Source organism: Topomyia yanbarensis, chromosome 1 (genome assembly GCF_030247195.1).
Source record: "Topomyia yanbarensis strain Yona2022 chromosome 1, ASM3024719v1, whole genome shotgun sequence".
Lineage (NCBI taxonomy): Eukaryota > Metazoa > Arthropoda > Insecta > Diptera > Culicidae > Topomyia > Topomyia yanbarensis.
In genome coordinates, this window is record NC_080670.1 from 167909421 (window position 1) to 167923505 (window position 14085).

At 43.3% G+C, this 14085-nt stretch overlaps 1 protein-coding gene across 1 annotated transcript in view; it reads right to left on the bottom strand.

The window, feature by feature from the left end:
• The window catches only part of LOC131680582 (uncharacterized), a 483677-nt gene that overhangs the window by 344449 nt on the left and 125143 nt on the right, over positions 1-14085 (bottom strand). The gene's annotated exons all lie outside the window — the stretch shown is intronic.

A 14085-nucleotide genomic window follows, 5' to 3' on the forward strand; every position in this document is an offset into this window, starting at 1 on the left:
CTCAACATAGTGAACATAGCAACGCTCTTTCCCACGCGATCATGAAGTTACCACGCCCCCACACTAAATATCACGGCCCGCTGAAATTGGCTCTAAGCAGAGTTTTAGTGGGTGACATTCCCCGTCTCGTCTGCAATTATACTGAGTGATTTTGATAACGCGTCCTTCAGAGAATCCAACTCCATTTGGGGAACTTTAAAAAAACTCGACTCCGAAATTTGAAAGTGTTTTCAAGCGTAGTTATATTTTTAACATATGTAATAAAATTGTAAATTAAAAAGATCAACTCACCCAAGTAACCATAAGCATTAAGCGATTGCACAACATTGGTTTTACATTTGCACCAATGTTGCAATGAAACTCCATTGTAGGATTTACAATGCAAACAAGCTCCATATTAGCATCATAACTGCATACGGACATAGCCGAAATATAGAATTATCGCTTGCTTTGTATACGTAGATGAAGCTGATGTAACGCGTACATGCTTCAAGCATTTTTAAAGTATGTGTGCTTTACATATGTATTTAGTGTCATTGTAGAGCAAATATAAAGGCGATGTAATGCTATCTCAGTGCTGTGAATTTACTCGCCATGCAACTCAAAGAATATGTGAAATTGTCGATGAACTTGTGTACCTTCGAACTTTAGTTACGTGCGATATCGATGTTACTCGCGAGGTGAAAAGCCGTATTGCGTATTGCTCAACGTTCAGGGCAACTGGAAGCGATTGACCCAAGATCATGTTCAGGTGGAGGAGGATGCTCCATTCGGCGTAGGCGCATCGAAAAGCAACTGCAGCCCATCAAGTATCAAGTAAGTAATGCTTGTTTGGGGCCGCTCAGAATTATTTCATATTCTCGTCACTAAAACAACCTTGAACAACTGTATAGAATATAGGATGTATGGTATCTTAGTGTGCCAACCATTGCAATGAATACCGGGTACATCTCTGCATCCCTACGCCTGTCCCGGGAATGAGTCCCTGCTAGTAGGATGAGGTAAAGAGTTGCACAAATGTGGATCCAACCTATTAAGCGACATGACCCATGCATCTCCCAGAAGTGTTCTCGAGCGTTTATTTCTCAGGGCAGCCGGTTACCGAATATCCATGACAGATAATTTTTTATAATTATACTCGCTCATTAAACATTAAAAGAATGTTTTTTTTTTGTTTTTAGCAATTAGTAGCCTGAAAATAGAATTAAATTTTATTTTTTTCTGGTTCCGCTTGAAATTACTTTTAATTTGATATGAATAGCTTATCTTAGCTTAGTTTAACCACAGAGAACAGACGTCCATCTTCAGCATTCAACTTGTGTAAAATCTCTAACGGTTTCGAAGGTAGTTGGGATATCCAAACCAGGTGCGCTACTGTCGTCATTTTTTTGTGGCTGAGTTTGACAGCGGTTATTCCTCTACCCAGTGAAACTAGTCCGGAACCGGTTCGGAATTCCAGCATGAATTCCAGCTCAAATGCATCAACCGATAGAGACGGAATCGGTTGTTTTCTTTGAGCAAATTTCCTTACTGAATCCATTCAGGATTTCGAACCGGTTTCGGAATGGATTTGACGGATAGTTGGTATAGGTTGGTGTGGCGGCGCTAGTGTTTATCGTATATTAATTCAAATGTTTACACACGTTTTTCAAATATTTTTGTTCGATCATGGATGTCTGTTCTCTGTGGTTTAACTTAGTTGACCCCGTGATTGATCAAAGCTTGTTGAAATTGCATATTGAACCAATTGTATGATACTTGAGAGTAGTACATCATACTCACCGTGCAACCTGAAGAGACTAAGATTATGGTATGATCAATAACGTAGCTGGCCACGTTCATGCAGGTCAATTTTGGGACGGGAAGGAATGTTAGTTCAACACTTGTGACTATTATGACCAAGGAATTATCTGCATCATCCACAAGTGTCGCAGGATAGGAGTGGTGTTAGTAGGTAGGGAAAAGAATCAGGATATATCTTAGTAGATATTGTGATTTAGCTAAATACTCATGCGCTTTGTCTTTTCATTTTAGATCAAAGTTTTCAGGAGTTCGACCTCGCTTGAAATCAATTTCCGATAATTCGAAACGAGAAATTTGAACTCCGAACAGCTAGCCATCGGGAGTATTGCTTCTTCTTAACACTTCAATGATCATTTCCAAAATGTGCAGTACAAAGTAAGCGCACAAAAGGTATAAAAGAAATCCCAAATTAATGTGAAGAAATTCACTGCGAAATGTTCATGGCAAGTTGGCATCTCCTCTTCCCTTCCCGACCAGGAGAAAATTACTGGCCAATCACCCGAGCATACTATTTTCTGGTATCATACCAAAACCTGGTATTAATTGATTATTAATACCTCATTGAGGTATTAAGCAGGTATTGAAGAAACATTCTTCGATACCTGCTTAATACCTCAATGAGGTATAATACTTTATTTTAGTATTATTTATGTATTCCAGTGACTTTTACAAATACCAAATCAATACCTTATAGATTACCTGCATACAGTGAATTTTGTTATTGGAAGGTTGGTTTTGTTATTATTTATTTTTATTTATTTCAATTATAGAGGTTTTAACCTTAAGGTCATTCGCCTCTTCGGGTTAGAAAAATCTCTTAGGAAAAATTTCTAACCCTATGTGCGGGGTCGGGACTCGAACCCAGGTGCGCTGCGTACAAGGCAATCGATTTACCAATACGCTACGCCCACTCCCCGGTTTTGTTATTATTCAGGTGTTATTATAACTCGTTTCATTATCAACTAGTTATCCGTAGTACATATCTCAGTTATTATTTCAGATATTTTACCTCTTATGCAAGGTTCTTCAATACCTTATTGTGGTGTTCAATTATTGGGTACAGTATACTTGAATTTGGTATTCTGAAGTTATTTTCTTCTGCTCGGGTTATCAAACACGTTTCCATAATTGGGTTAAATGCCAAATTGCAAACGACATGTTTGTTGTGCGTAATAAACATAACAAACACAACGACTAGCGCTTTTGATCCATCGGTGGCCCAGAAGAAGAATGAATGAGAGAAGAGCAATACTGGCAAAGATCGACTACCACATGAGCGGTTCAAACTTGAAAGAGTGACGCAAAGTACTGTACTGGATGATTTTGAAAAAAGGACCAGTAGTGCGATTTAACGAAGTTTTAACTTCCGATGGCCCTACATTTTCTGACATTTTCTGGAGTGTTGAAATGTTTACCACTGTTTAGGAAAGCAAAAGTAGTACAAAGCTAGTGTCAGATCTTCGTGAGACCTCAAGAAGTCACTTTTGGTGGTATTCGTCAATGTATATTTGTCGAAGGATAGTTCCAGATTTACTAAAAAACTGGCTTATTTTGACACATCTACAAAACGCTTGCCACACAAAAAACATTTTGTGTAATTCGACAGTTTCATCTTAGGCAAATTCAAAAAAAAATCCTACATGAAAATTTACTTTTTTTAACCCTCCGGAAGTCGAGCAAATGGCTCACTGAACGAGCACCCGTTGGTGCCCTAAGGCAATTTCGCTAGATTTTCAGAGCAGCGTGCACTCAGTGCACTAGCGTGACGTCCGGAAGGTTAAATACTGTTTTTAAAGCGAAGCTTCGAAAGTTATACCTCGGTGTGGAAGAACCGGTATATTAATATATGCTGTTATTTAGTGTAGGATTAGACTTCATCCTTAGCGGCTATTGTACAACCGGCAGAAGAAACCTAAAACGTTGGTACACAATCGTGAATAGCGAATCAGGAAAGGAGACTATATGTCAGTGATTCGCTCAATATAGAATGTATAAAGGCTATGATGCAAATCCTTAATGTACGTCCAGCTAGTCTTCAGTACGGATCAATACCTTGACCTAGAAACTCCTAGCATGTTTTTAGTCGCCTCTTACAACATGGGAGCAGGTTCCCAGTGGTTCTATTCTTAGATGAATAGTGCCAAATTTTGGCCCACCGAACACCACACAGCTTACTATAAATTTGATATCAATAACATGAAAACTGATCAAGCTGTTCTATTGCAATCCGGTACGCCAACTGAAAAAAAAACATGTCAACTTTGCGCCTTAATATCTTCCAAATGAACGAATATATTTTAACGGAAAAAATATCATATTGTACACCCAAAACGTAGCCGGTAAGATTCGCTTACATTAATGCAATAAATACGAGCAAACAATTGCAAGCGTTCTGGTAATGTGCGAAAATTGCAAGAAGCTTCCTTGCATGCAATGCAAGAAACAGAAAAAACGAATTTTGCCTATGTATTAGCGATGTATGTGTATTGGTGACCAATATGCGTTATAAAAAAAGACTGTTGGCATTGAAAAATGAACCCCGCATAAACAGATCGCTAAGCAATACTTTATCCACCCAACCATACTACCAGACTAATAAGTGGATAAAAGTCATATATAAACACTTGGATGATTTCACGATTAATGAAAAAAGTAAAACACCCACCCAGATTTGAACTCAAGCTCTTGCGCATCATAGCTCTAACTATCAGCACTGATCTGTCCTTACACGTAAGAACAGGACGTTAAAACTCGTACAATCGTCACATCCGCCATTTGATGCCATCTCGCGTGTAATGAATAAACCACAAAACTGCGTTTGATGATGTTGGTGAGGAATGAATAAAAAGTAGACGGAAAATAAAAACTCGCCCTGCGTTGCTATACCAACCAGCATAGGCACGTGAATGTGGTGGTAATCCTTTGACAGTGTGTTGTATAAAAGTATGTACGAGAGAGATGAAGTGGTTTTATATGCTTGCAACAATTGCTAGCGGCTTTCACTGCAAAATTGCAAGCGATGCTAACATTATTTGCAAGTGATTGTCACTTGCAATTATTGCAAGAGATTTTTGTTTTGGGTGTAAACAAACTCTTCAAAACAAAAAAAAGTTTAAGTATTTATCATGGAAACTTGTTTTTTAACCACGCACAATGATTCAGGATAATTTTTACCGTTTTATCATAATCCCCCCTCAATGAATCAATACGGAAATTCTAGAGAAAACTTTCAATAGGACGTAAGCAACAATGAGAGATTCTCTTTGGGGTCTTTCTCTTCTGTTCATTACTCGGCCATTGCAACATTTACTACTAAACTCTTTGCATAATATTCTAGTAAAAACCGTCGCCTTTCGATAAGTACTGGAAAATTAGTGCAAAGTGTTGTAATGACGTCGTAATAAACGAAAGAGAAAGTAAACAAAGAGAGGCTCTCAATGTTACTTACGTCCTATTGAAAATTTTCTCTAGAATTATCACTTTGTAAAACGTTCAATTTACACTCCAGACAGTCAACTTTCAGAAGTGCTGTTTAATTGAACCGAACATCTCCCGAACGGCAAATGAACAACCTTATTATTCCCATATCAAAATTTAACACACCAAATCGGGATAAACAGTTTCGTTTCGTAGCAATTAAACTTATCAAAATCGTGTTTTGAACCTTGACCAATAAAACTTTACACGTTTAATCTCTGGCGAATTAGGTGCTCATGGAATTTCCTTTTACTTATTCCACAGTTGAATTAACTGTACTGTTATATGCAAGGATTCCCCGTCGTCACACTTTATGTTCCCGCCGCCAATGCCCTCCTGGATCGCGCAGAAAAGAACCGGTACCTTAGCACACAATTTACAAAAATTATGTTTCATCGTAGCGATCTAATTCCTCCCCTCAGGCGAACGAAAAGCTTCTTCGCAAAGAGTCTTTGTTCCACGCGGAAGCGGCAGAGCAGTAATCAGCCGCAGCACACCGAACAAAAAAGTGCATGTATTATTCTCCTTTACCGTTTAGTTTTTTTACACCTTCTCCTCTTTTTTTTTGTATTGCAGCAAATGTGATTAATTACATTATCGCTGGGTGTTGTTTTGCTATGAGCAGCCCAGGCTGTGCGTGGAAGAAATTGTGCATACCCATTATTCGACCCCCCTCGATCGATGGGGTGTTGGCGGTATGTCTGGTGTTTAGCACCAGGCCAGGCAGTGGGAAGGGGTAAAGCTGGTCTTTGATTTGTATAGAGGCAACTTCTTATAAAACCGAAGGCTACCTGTTTGATGAATACATGTGCTTTGATTACTTGGTTTCGCAATATTTTTCGCATCACTTGTTGTCTGCTTCTATTGATCGGTCTTATTAGACTTTAAATTCGGTGGGATTTCCTGCTTTTCAGATTTTTTTCCCAGCGCTGATTGGAAGCAGCAGCATCCGGACGGTTACGTACCGACGGTTTCTTGATTGTTTAATTGTACCAAAAGCCAACTGCTTTCTTCTATATTAACGATTGCCGAATCGCTGCAACTCTTTACCACTAGTCAAAATGATTCCATTATTCGGCTTTGAACTGGTAAATCAACAACAACAACAATAACCACTCACCCGCCGTCCATTCCGAGCTAGATTAACTGGTGCTAAAAACCATTTCGTTTCGGAGGCCAGATGGGAATTCACCCAACGCCGCCGCCCGCCAAAACATTCGAAACAGATGCTACTCGGTCGAGAAGTTGGCGTTAGATGACGGACAATGCGCTGTTTGCAGTTAGATTTCCGCCGGTAATTTTGTCATTTCACCGCTGTATCGGGGTGCGGTGCGGTGCCGGCGGTGAGGTGCGATTGTGGTTTGTCCAAAGCTAAAAAAAACTATTACGTGTACACAACGCGAAACCGAGCAAAAGTTCGATACATATCTGGAAAAGGTGAACAATTTCATAATTCCTCTCTAGCAGCAGGCAACAACAACAACAACAACAATAGCACATAGTGATAGGAAAACTCAACAATGATAAACGGTCGATAGATTGTATGAGAAGCATAACGGTGAGAAAACGCACGGGTTCGATGCAGCGGCGGCGCCGAGAGCAACAGCGGAAGAGGAAACTGAGCTGAGAAAGTGGTTGGAGCAAGTGTGGCCAGATATAAGGGTTTGGCTTTGTGTATTACCTTTTACTGAACTAATCGTCGAATTTGAGTTGGAAGCAGCCTATACCGAGAGTTCTGTTTTCTAAATTGGAATACTTGTAACGTTTGAACCAAATGGGAGATAGGGTTTAATCAGGTACAATTAATTTTTAAAAAATATACGATTCTAATAATGAAAGCATATGATGTCCGTTCTTTGTGTTCGTTACCAAAACCCGGTTAAATGTGATATTTTTAACAATCGTACAAGAGACAATACAACGTGTAAAAGTACTGAAAACTCGGATAAAAATATTTGTGAATGCATTCAGGTTTAAAACCGATAAAAATTTAGGACTCGTGTAGTATTGACCTTGGTGATAGAATGGTCGTAAGTTTGTTATGTTTTTCAATCGATTGACCAGTAACAACCGCTCTCTATGATTACTAATTCATGTTCATGGAAAAGTGCGCACAAAGCGATAAAATAGTAGGAACATCAGTAGGCAATTAAGCAGTGCGACTAAAATGTTGCAACTGGGTTTAACGTTTCAATTTTCGTCATTTTGGAATAAAAATAGAGATGATCAGTGGTTAGGAAAAAATCGGTTCCATACACTCAACACAGCATAATTATATAATTACGAACAAAAATCCTGTGCGCTCAAAAAATTTTACCCTCTGTTAAATAATAGAAAAATATAGGTTGCAAATGAAGATTGTTGTCGTCAAACATGCTGCAAAAGTGAAGTTTTTTTTCTTACAAATATATGATTTTCTTGTCTTATGTACTCTTTGCAAGATTTGTTTTTGTATATTCGTCTATAGGACACGGCGCCCGGTTGTTGATTTTGAGGTACTAGATGCAGCTGTTACAGTTGTTTATATTGCTGATATTGGAAATTTGGCAACCGTTTTTACTTCAGGTAATGGCATTGGAGATTGTATGTTGGTAGTTATGGTTCACATACACCCCAAGGAACCTATTTTAAATATTTGGCTTTGGATCCACTTTATTGGCCGTTATCAGCACTGAGTGACTGACATGGTCGAGCTGAAAAAAGGCAACTTCCTAAATTCTAAGCTCTATGTTCCAAATGTGCAAATTTTGAAGTAGAATACTTCTATCCTTTTAATATAGCGGCCCCGTTTCGAAACTTTCGGCCGCAATTTTTACCCGAGTTTTTGAACGTGAATATCTGCTGTTGTATTTATGAGCTATCTCATTGGAAATATGTACAACAATTTTGTGTCAAATTCCGTAGTATGTACAATTACTACAAATAATGGAAATAATGGATTTTGTGTAAGCTGTAATTATCTACTCCATGATTGGCCAGTACAATTCTACCAAGCAGCGAGCGTTGCTGGGACTGCCCCTTTGTCATCCAATGAAATGCGACATACGTATAAAACAGAACACATGAAAATAGTCGTCAGTTTGCTTTCTGACCTCGTAGTAAGCAAACGATGTATGTCAGATCAAACTCTTCAGAGCAATATGCGTATTCCATGACTGCCGTCAGCAATCATTCCAATAATGCAGAGGCGCGCCAGTTTCATGCATACAATGATCGCATACCGCAGAAAAAGCAGAACGCTCTTTTCTTTACGCTAGAGATAGGGTGGTTGGGCGTGAGAGAGCCCGCTCTCTCGCTCTTTGAATTATGCGTGGCGTATTCAAATACATTTACCACGGCCCGCACTCTAAAGGGCACAGCGTTGTAGACATTGGAGTATCCATTCGTGTGCGCTCTTTGGTTCATTTTCCGCTGGCAAGCGGTAGTGTGGGTGCGATTGATGATTTGATTAGCACTGATTAGTGATGGGCATTTCGAAAAATAAAACCGTTTTTGCTAAATCGATTTTTTTATATAGTAAAAATCGCTGCTGTCAAACATCGGAATCGTATCTTTTTCAATGGAAATTTTAAAGAAAAATCGATTTTACCAGATCGATGTTTTTAGTCAAAAATCGGGCCGAGAAGATCGGATGCAAAAAATCCATGTTTCGAGTCAAAAAGATCGATTTTGAAAACATCGCATCGACTTCGCCTATTCCTAGGTGGTTACATTGTGCGAAGTAGATGATGTTGGCTTATTGGATGCTGATATTATAAGTTTCTGCTGATGAAATTAAACGAATTTCTTTACGTATCATAGTATATGCTGCTATAAACACAGTTTTCTAACGATCCGTAGAATCAGATTAATTGTATAACAGGTGCATTCCGTGTCGCGACGATTCAAACTGGCGATTCGCTACAGACTACTCGGAACAATCTCCGATAGTTGATCTTTCCTACTCCGACGAAGAGTTCCCCGGTAGTGGAAGGTCGTCCGAAAACAATGCTACCTGGGCAGAAGCCGAGGTCGATTCTGCGTTTCTGAGTGGAGGGTTGACTTCCACTTCACAGGCGCCCCGATGACCACGCCGGTGCTACTTCACGATCTACTCAAGCTAACCCCCGGCGGAGGGCCTAGCCTACTCCGACGTTGAAAGTTCTCTTGAAACCGTTGTTTCGATGCTGATGGCCTGCTACTCAATGGGGTGGACGACTATCTGTTCTCAAGAGACCTGACGACGTATTGTCGATGATGCGTGCGCTCAGTCTAGTCCCCGGCAGTGAATCTAGTCTACTCTAGTCGCGCCTGCTGGTCTACTTAATTTCGAGTGGACGAACCTATTCAGATACTTCTTGAAACAGCCATGCCCCGACAAGAGCTGTATCATGTGGAAGTTCATTTCACCGTGCGCTCTGTTCGATCCCTCTATCATTTACAGCGTTATCTCACTGATGTTGCCATTTGCTTAAGGTATCAGATCGGGTTCGTTTACGGATCTTCTCGTGCCTCGATCTCTATGACACTCGCTATCTTCTTCGAGTAGAAGGTTTATAGAAATCGTTCCAGCTATTACGTAGGCTGACGAGATAGTTCTATACGCGCTAGACACCCGCATGACCATCAGCCTGAACGTGCTGTTCAGCCGAGATGTGTTCCTCTTCGTCTGCAGTGCCGTCACCCATGCAGGTCCTACGAATCTGAGCATCGATGTGGAAACATTCGCCAGTAGTCGCTTTTTACTGCTGTTATTGAATTGCTGGGCATGATACGAGGTAGATCCGAGATCACTTTTACTGTCCAACCGCATGCGTGGTCGATATGGCTATTAAAGCTTACCATTACTCCCAGTTGTCTAACTTCCCGCTTTCAGTTAATGATATACTCTCGGACCGAAATTCTCAACTGCTGCACTGCCTTTCGTTTTGCTTATCAAAACCATCTCGCTTTTGTGGTGAACTAACGCCGGCTTCTTTTCGTTCATCCAGTCTTCCACAATTTCAATCGCCTCCGTTGCGAGTACTTCTACTTTCTCTAGTGGTTCGCAGATCACTAGGAGCACCACGTCGTCCGCAAAACCGACAATCTTCACGTCCCTGGGAAGGCCGTCGTACATTGATTATAAAGGTTTCAACCTAAGGATCATTCGCCTCTTTTCGGGTTAGAGAAATCTCTTTTTGAAAAAATCTCTAACCCTACGTGCGGGTTTGGGAATCGAACCCAGGTGAGCTGCGTACAAGGCAATCGATTTAGCAACTACGCGATACGCTGTCCCCTAGTTACACTTCTTTTTCCGGTGTCAGTTTCATAGATGAAGTGCCGGTTCTGAAAGTAGTTTCTCAGAATCCTACAGAGGGAGGGGGAACTCTCAGTCTGTGCAGCGAATCGGCGATTGCAGCCCAACTAGCACGTAACATTGACGTAACATTTGCCAGCCCGAGTCTGGCTCCAGGCATGGAATGGAGGGTAGTCGAAAGCTACACCCATAGCAATCATTTAGCAATCCGTTTTGGGATCAACTATGGTGTGCAGCTTCCGAGGGCGATCCCTGTCAGGTACGCGGGTGGAAGTCCAATCACTTCGACAGCAAAGCTTTCACCGCGGCCCTGGGACTGGAGGCCAACACCGACAGGATAAGCGTGGATGCGCTGGTAGCCATTCTATCACGCGCGTGCGACATCACTATGCCGAGGTAAACCCTGCTAAGAAACGGCAGATGCCCGGTATACTGGTGGAGTGCTGAGATTGCAGCTCTACGATCAGCCTGCCTCAGAGCTAGACGTAGGATGCAAAGAGCCCGCACCGAGGATGCAAGAGAGAATCGCCGTGAAGTGTTTCGAGTTGCGAAATTGGCCCTTAACAACGCCATTAAAAGCAGCAAGAGGGCGTGTTTCGACAACCTGTGCGAGAGTGCCAACGCGAATCCGTGGGGTGACGCCTATAGAATCGTGATGGCCAAGACCAAAGGGGGCTCTTCACCCCCAGAACGGTCTCCGGACCGGTTGGCGACGATTATCGAAGCACTCTTCCCATCTCGAGCCACAAGCCCCTGGCCACCTGCACTACGAGACAGTGCGAGCACAACTGAAATGGTGGCTCCGGTGACGAACGAAGAACTACTCGCAGTGGCTAATTCCCTAGCAATGAACAAAGCTCCAGGGCCGGATGGAGTTCCAAACTGCGCTCTCAAGGCAACTATCATAGCGAACCCGAACATGTTCAGGCTAGCTATGCAGAGATGCCTTGACGAGTGCCGCTTCCCCGATAGCACGTTTCGATGCAATCACGTGCCCTCCGACGTCGATCTGCATTCGTTGAACCGATCTGCAGTTACTGATCAACAACACCTCCGTCTTGTGGTGAGCTATTTGCAGCTTGACCCCGTTAATCGAGCTCTCGATCGCGTCTATTATCTCCATCACTGACACCTCCACTTCTTCAAGTGTCTCACCCATCACCGTTAGTGACACGTCGTCCGCGAAACCTACGATTTTCACTTTCCTAGGCAGCTGCGGCGTTAAGACCCCATCGTACATCCCGTTCAAAAGGGTTGGACCGAGAATGGAGCCCTGAGGAACGCCCGCTGTGATACGCAATGACTTATGTCCTTCGCTCGTCTCGTACAGCAACACTCTGCTCTGAAAGTAGCTCTTCAGGATCTGGCATAGATAGTCGGGAACCCTCATTCTATGCAGCGCTGCAGCGATGGCTTCCCAGCTGGCACTGTTGAACGCGTTTTTCACATCTATCGTGACCACAGCGCAGTATCGATCTCCTCTTCGCTTCTGTTTAGATGACTTCTCAGCTCTCTCGAACACTATCCGAATTTCATCCACTGTCGATGCTCCTTTGCGGAAACCGAACTGCATCTTGGACAGTCCGCGCTCACCTTCCGTGAATTTCATCAACCTATTAACCTGTACGAGGTCGGGTCGCCAGGTAGCTTCTCTGGCTTCGGCAGCAACACCAGCTTCTCGAACTTCCACATTTCGGGGAAGTTGCCTTCATTTAGGCACTTCTGCATCACTATCCTGAACATGTCCGGATATGCCAGGATCGCAGCTTTCAGTACCACGTTTGGTATTCCATCCGGACCAGGGGCTTCTTTTGATTTTAGGCGCTTCGATGCTTCTGCTAGCTCGTTGTTAGTCACTTGCCGATCCGTGCTTGTTCCTTCTTCTTCGCCGTACGGTGTCGGTGGCATATAGTTGGATCGTGCTTCGGGAAAAGACCCTCGACGATTATCTTCAGCTTGCTCGGACACATTTCGGCTGGCGTCGTCGGACTCTTCATTTTCGCCGTCACGACTCGGTATGCGTCACCCCAGGGATTGGCGTCTACTTCTCGGCATAGCTCCTTGTGGCACTCTAACTTGCTAAGTCTGAACTCCCGTTTTAAAGCGGCCCTAGCTTCCCGAAACGCTGCCTTACGCTCTTCTCTATCTGGTTCCGATCTGGTTGCTCTTTGGGCCCGTCTTCTGGCTCTGGGACAAGCAGCGCGTAACGTACTAAGCGTCTCGTTCCACCAGTAAGCTGGACGCCGTTTGTTGCGTGGTTCCAGTTTTCGCGGCATTGGTCAGCCGCATCCACGTTCTCGGTCCCGCCGTTCGGCCGAAGTGCCTCAACAAAGAGGTCTTTGTTGAAGGCTTTCGTCTTTCACTTTCGTTCGCCGGTCACCCTTCTCTGTACTGCCACGGGGTTCCGTTGACCGATACGGTAGCGAATCTCCTGGTGGTCACTACGTTTCGCATACTCTCCAATTCATGTTCGCCGTCAATGAGGGACTACAGAATGTGACGTCGATGATAGACTCCCTCCCGTCTCTCCGAAATGTGCTAACAGAGCCTTCATTGCACAATCGTACGTTTAACTTCGCTAGAGCTTCCTGCAGGATACACCCTCTTGTGTTGGTTACTCTACTGCCCCATTCCACAGCCCAGGCGTTGAAGTCACCACCAATGACTACCGGCTTCCGATCGATCAACTGCTCGGTTAACTGCTCCAGCATTAGGCTGAACTGCTCTACTGTCCACCTTGGGGGAGCGTAGCAGTTACATACGAAGATGCCGTTGATTTTGGCTATCACGAAACCCTCGTATGAACGTTCTACCACTTCTTGGATGGGAAATCTTCCCATTACTTGTATCACAGCGGTTCCTGATCTATCCGCCACCCAGTTACCGTTATTAGGGGGGACTTGATAAGGCTCTGCGATCAAAGCGGCATCGCACATAGTTTTGTCGTAGACTGCCACAACAGTTGCTGTGCGGTATCACAGTGATTCAGGTTTATCTGGGTCACCTCCATCACCGTTGGCCTACAGTCGCCTTCTTGTAGGCTGGGTCTGATGGTCGTTTCCTTCCGCTGGGGTGCAAAGCAAGCACTTCGGCCTCTGCGTGCAGTCTCTCGCAATATGGCCCGTCTCTCCGCATTTCCAGCACATCCCGGATCTGTCCGGGCCTTTGCAAGCCCCTGCTAAATGTCCAAAGCCTAAACATTTGAAGCATTTCTCCGCTTGTTTATTTACTCGTAGGGCGGCTCTCAGTAGGCATCTCGACCATCCAACTGTAACTTTACCTACCTCCAGCGCCTTGTCTGCAGCGGTTACTGGTAAACGAATCATCGCTGTCTGCGTTCCTCCGTATCCTTTCCTTAACCGGATCGTCATGTGCACCTCGCCCAGTTTGCACTGCTGCTTCATAGCACCTCTCAGCTCGTCTTCCGTCGTTATTTTGTCGAGGTCCTTGCACACAATTACCATCCTTGGGCTTAAGGCTTTAACTTCTGGCTTTCCACTCATTGATTTAGTTATAGTCTACTGCAA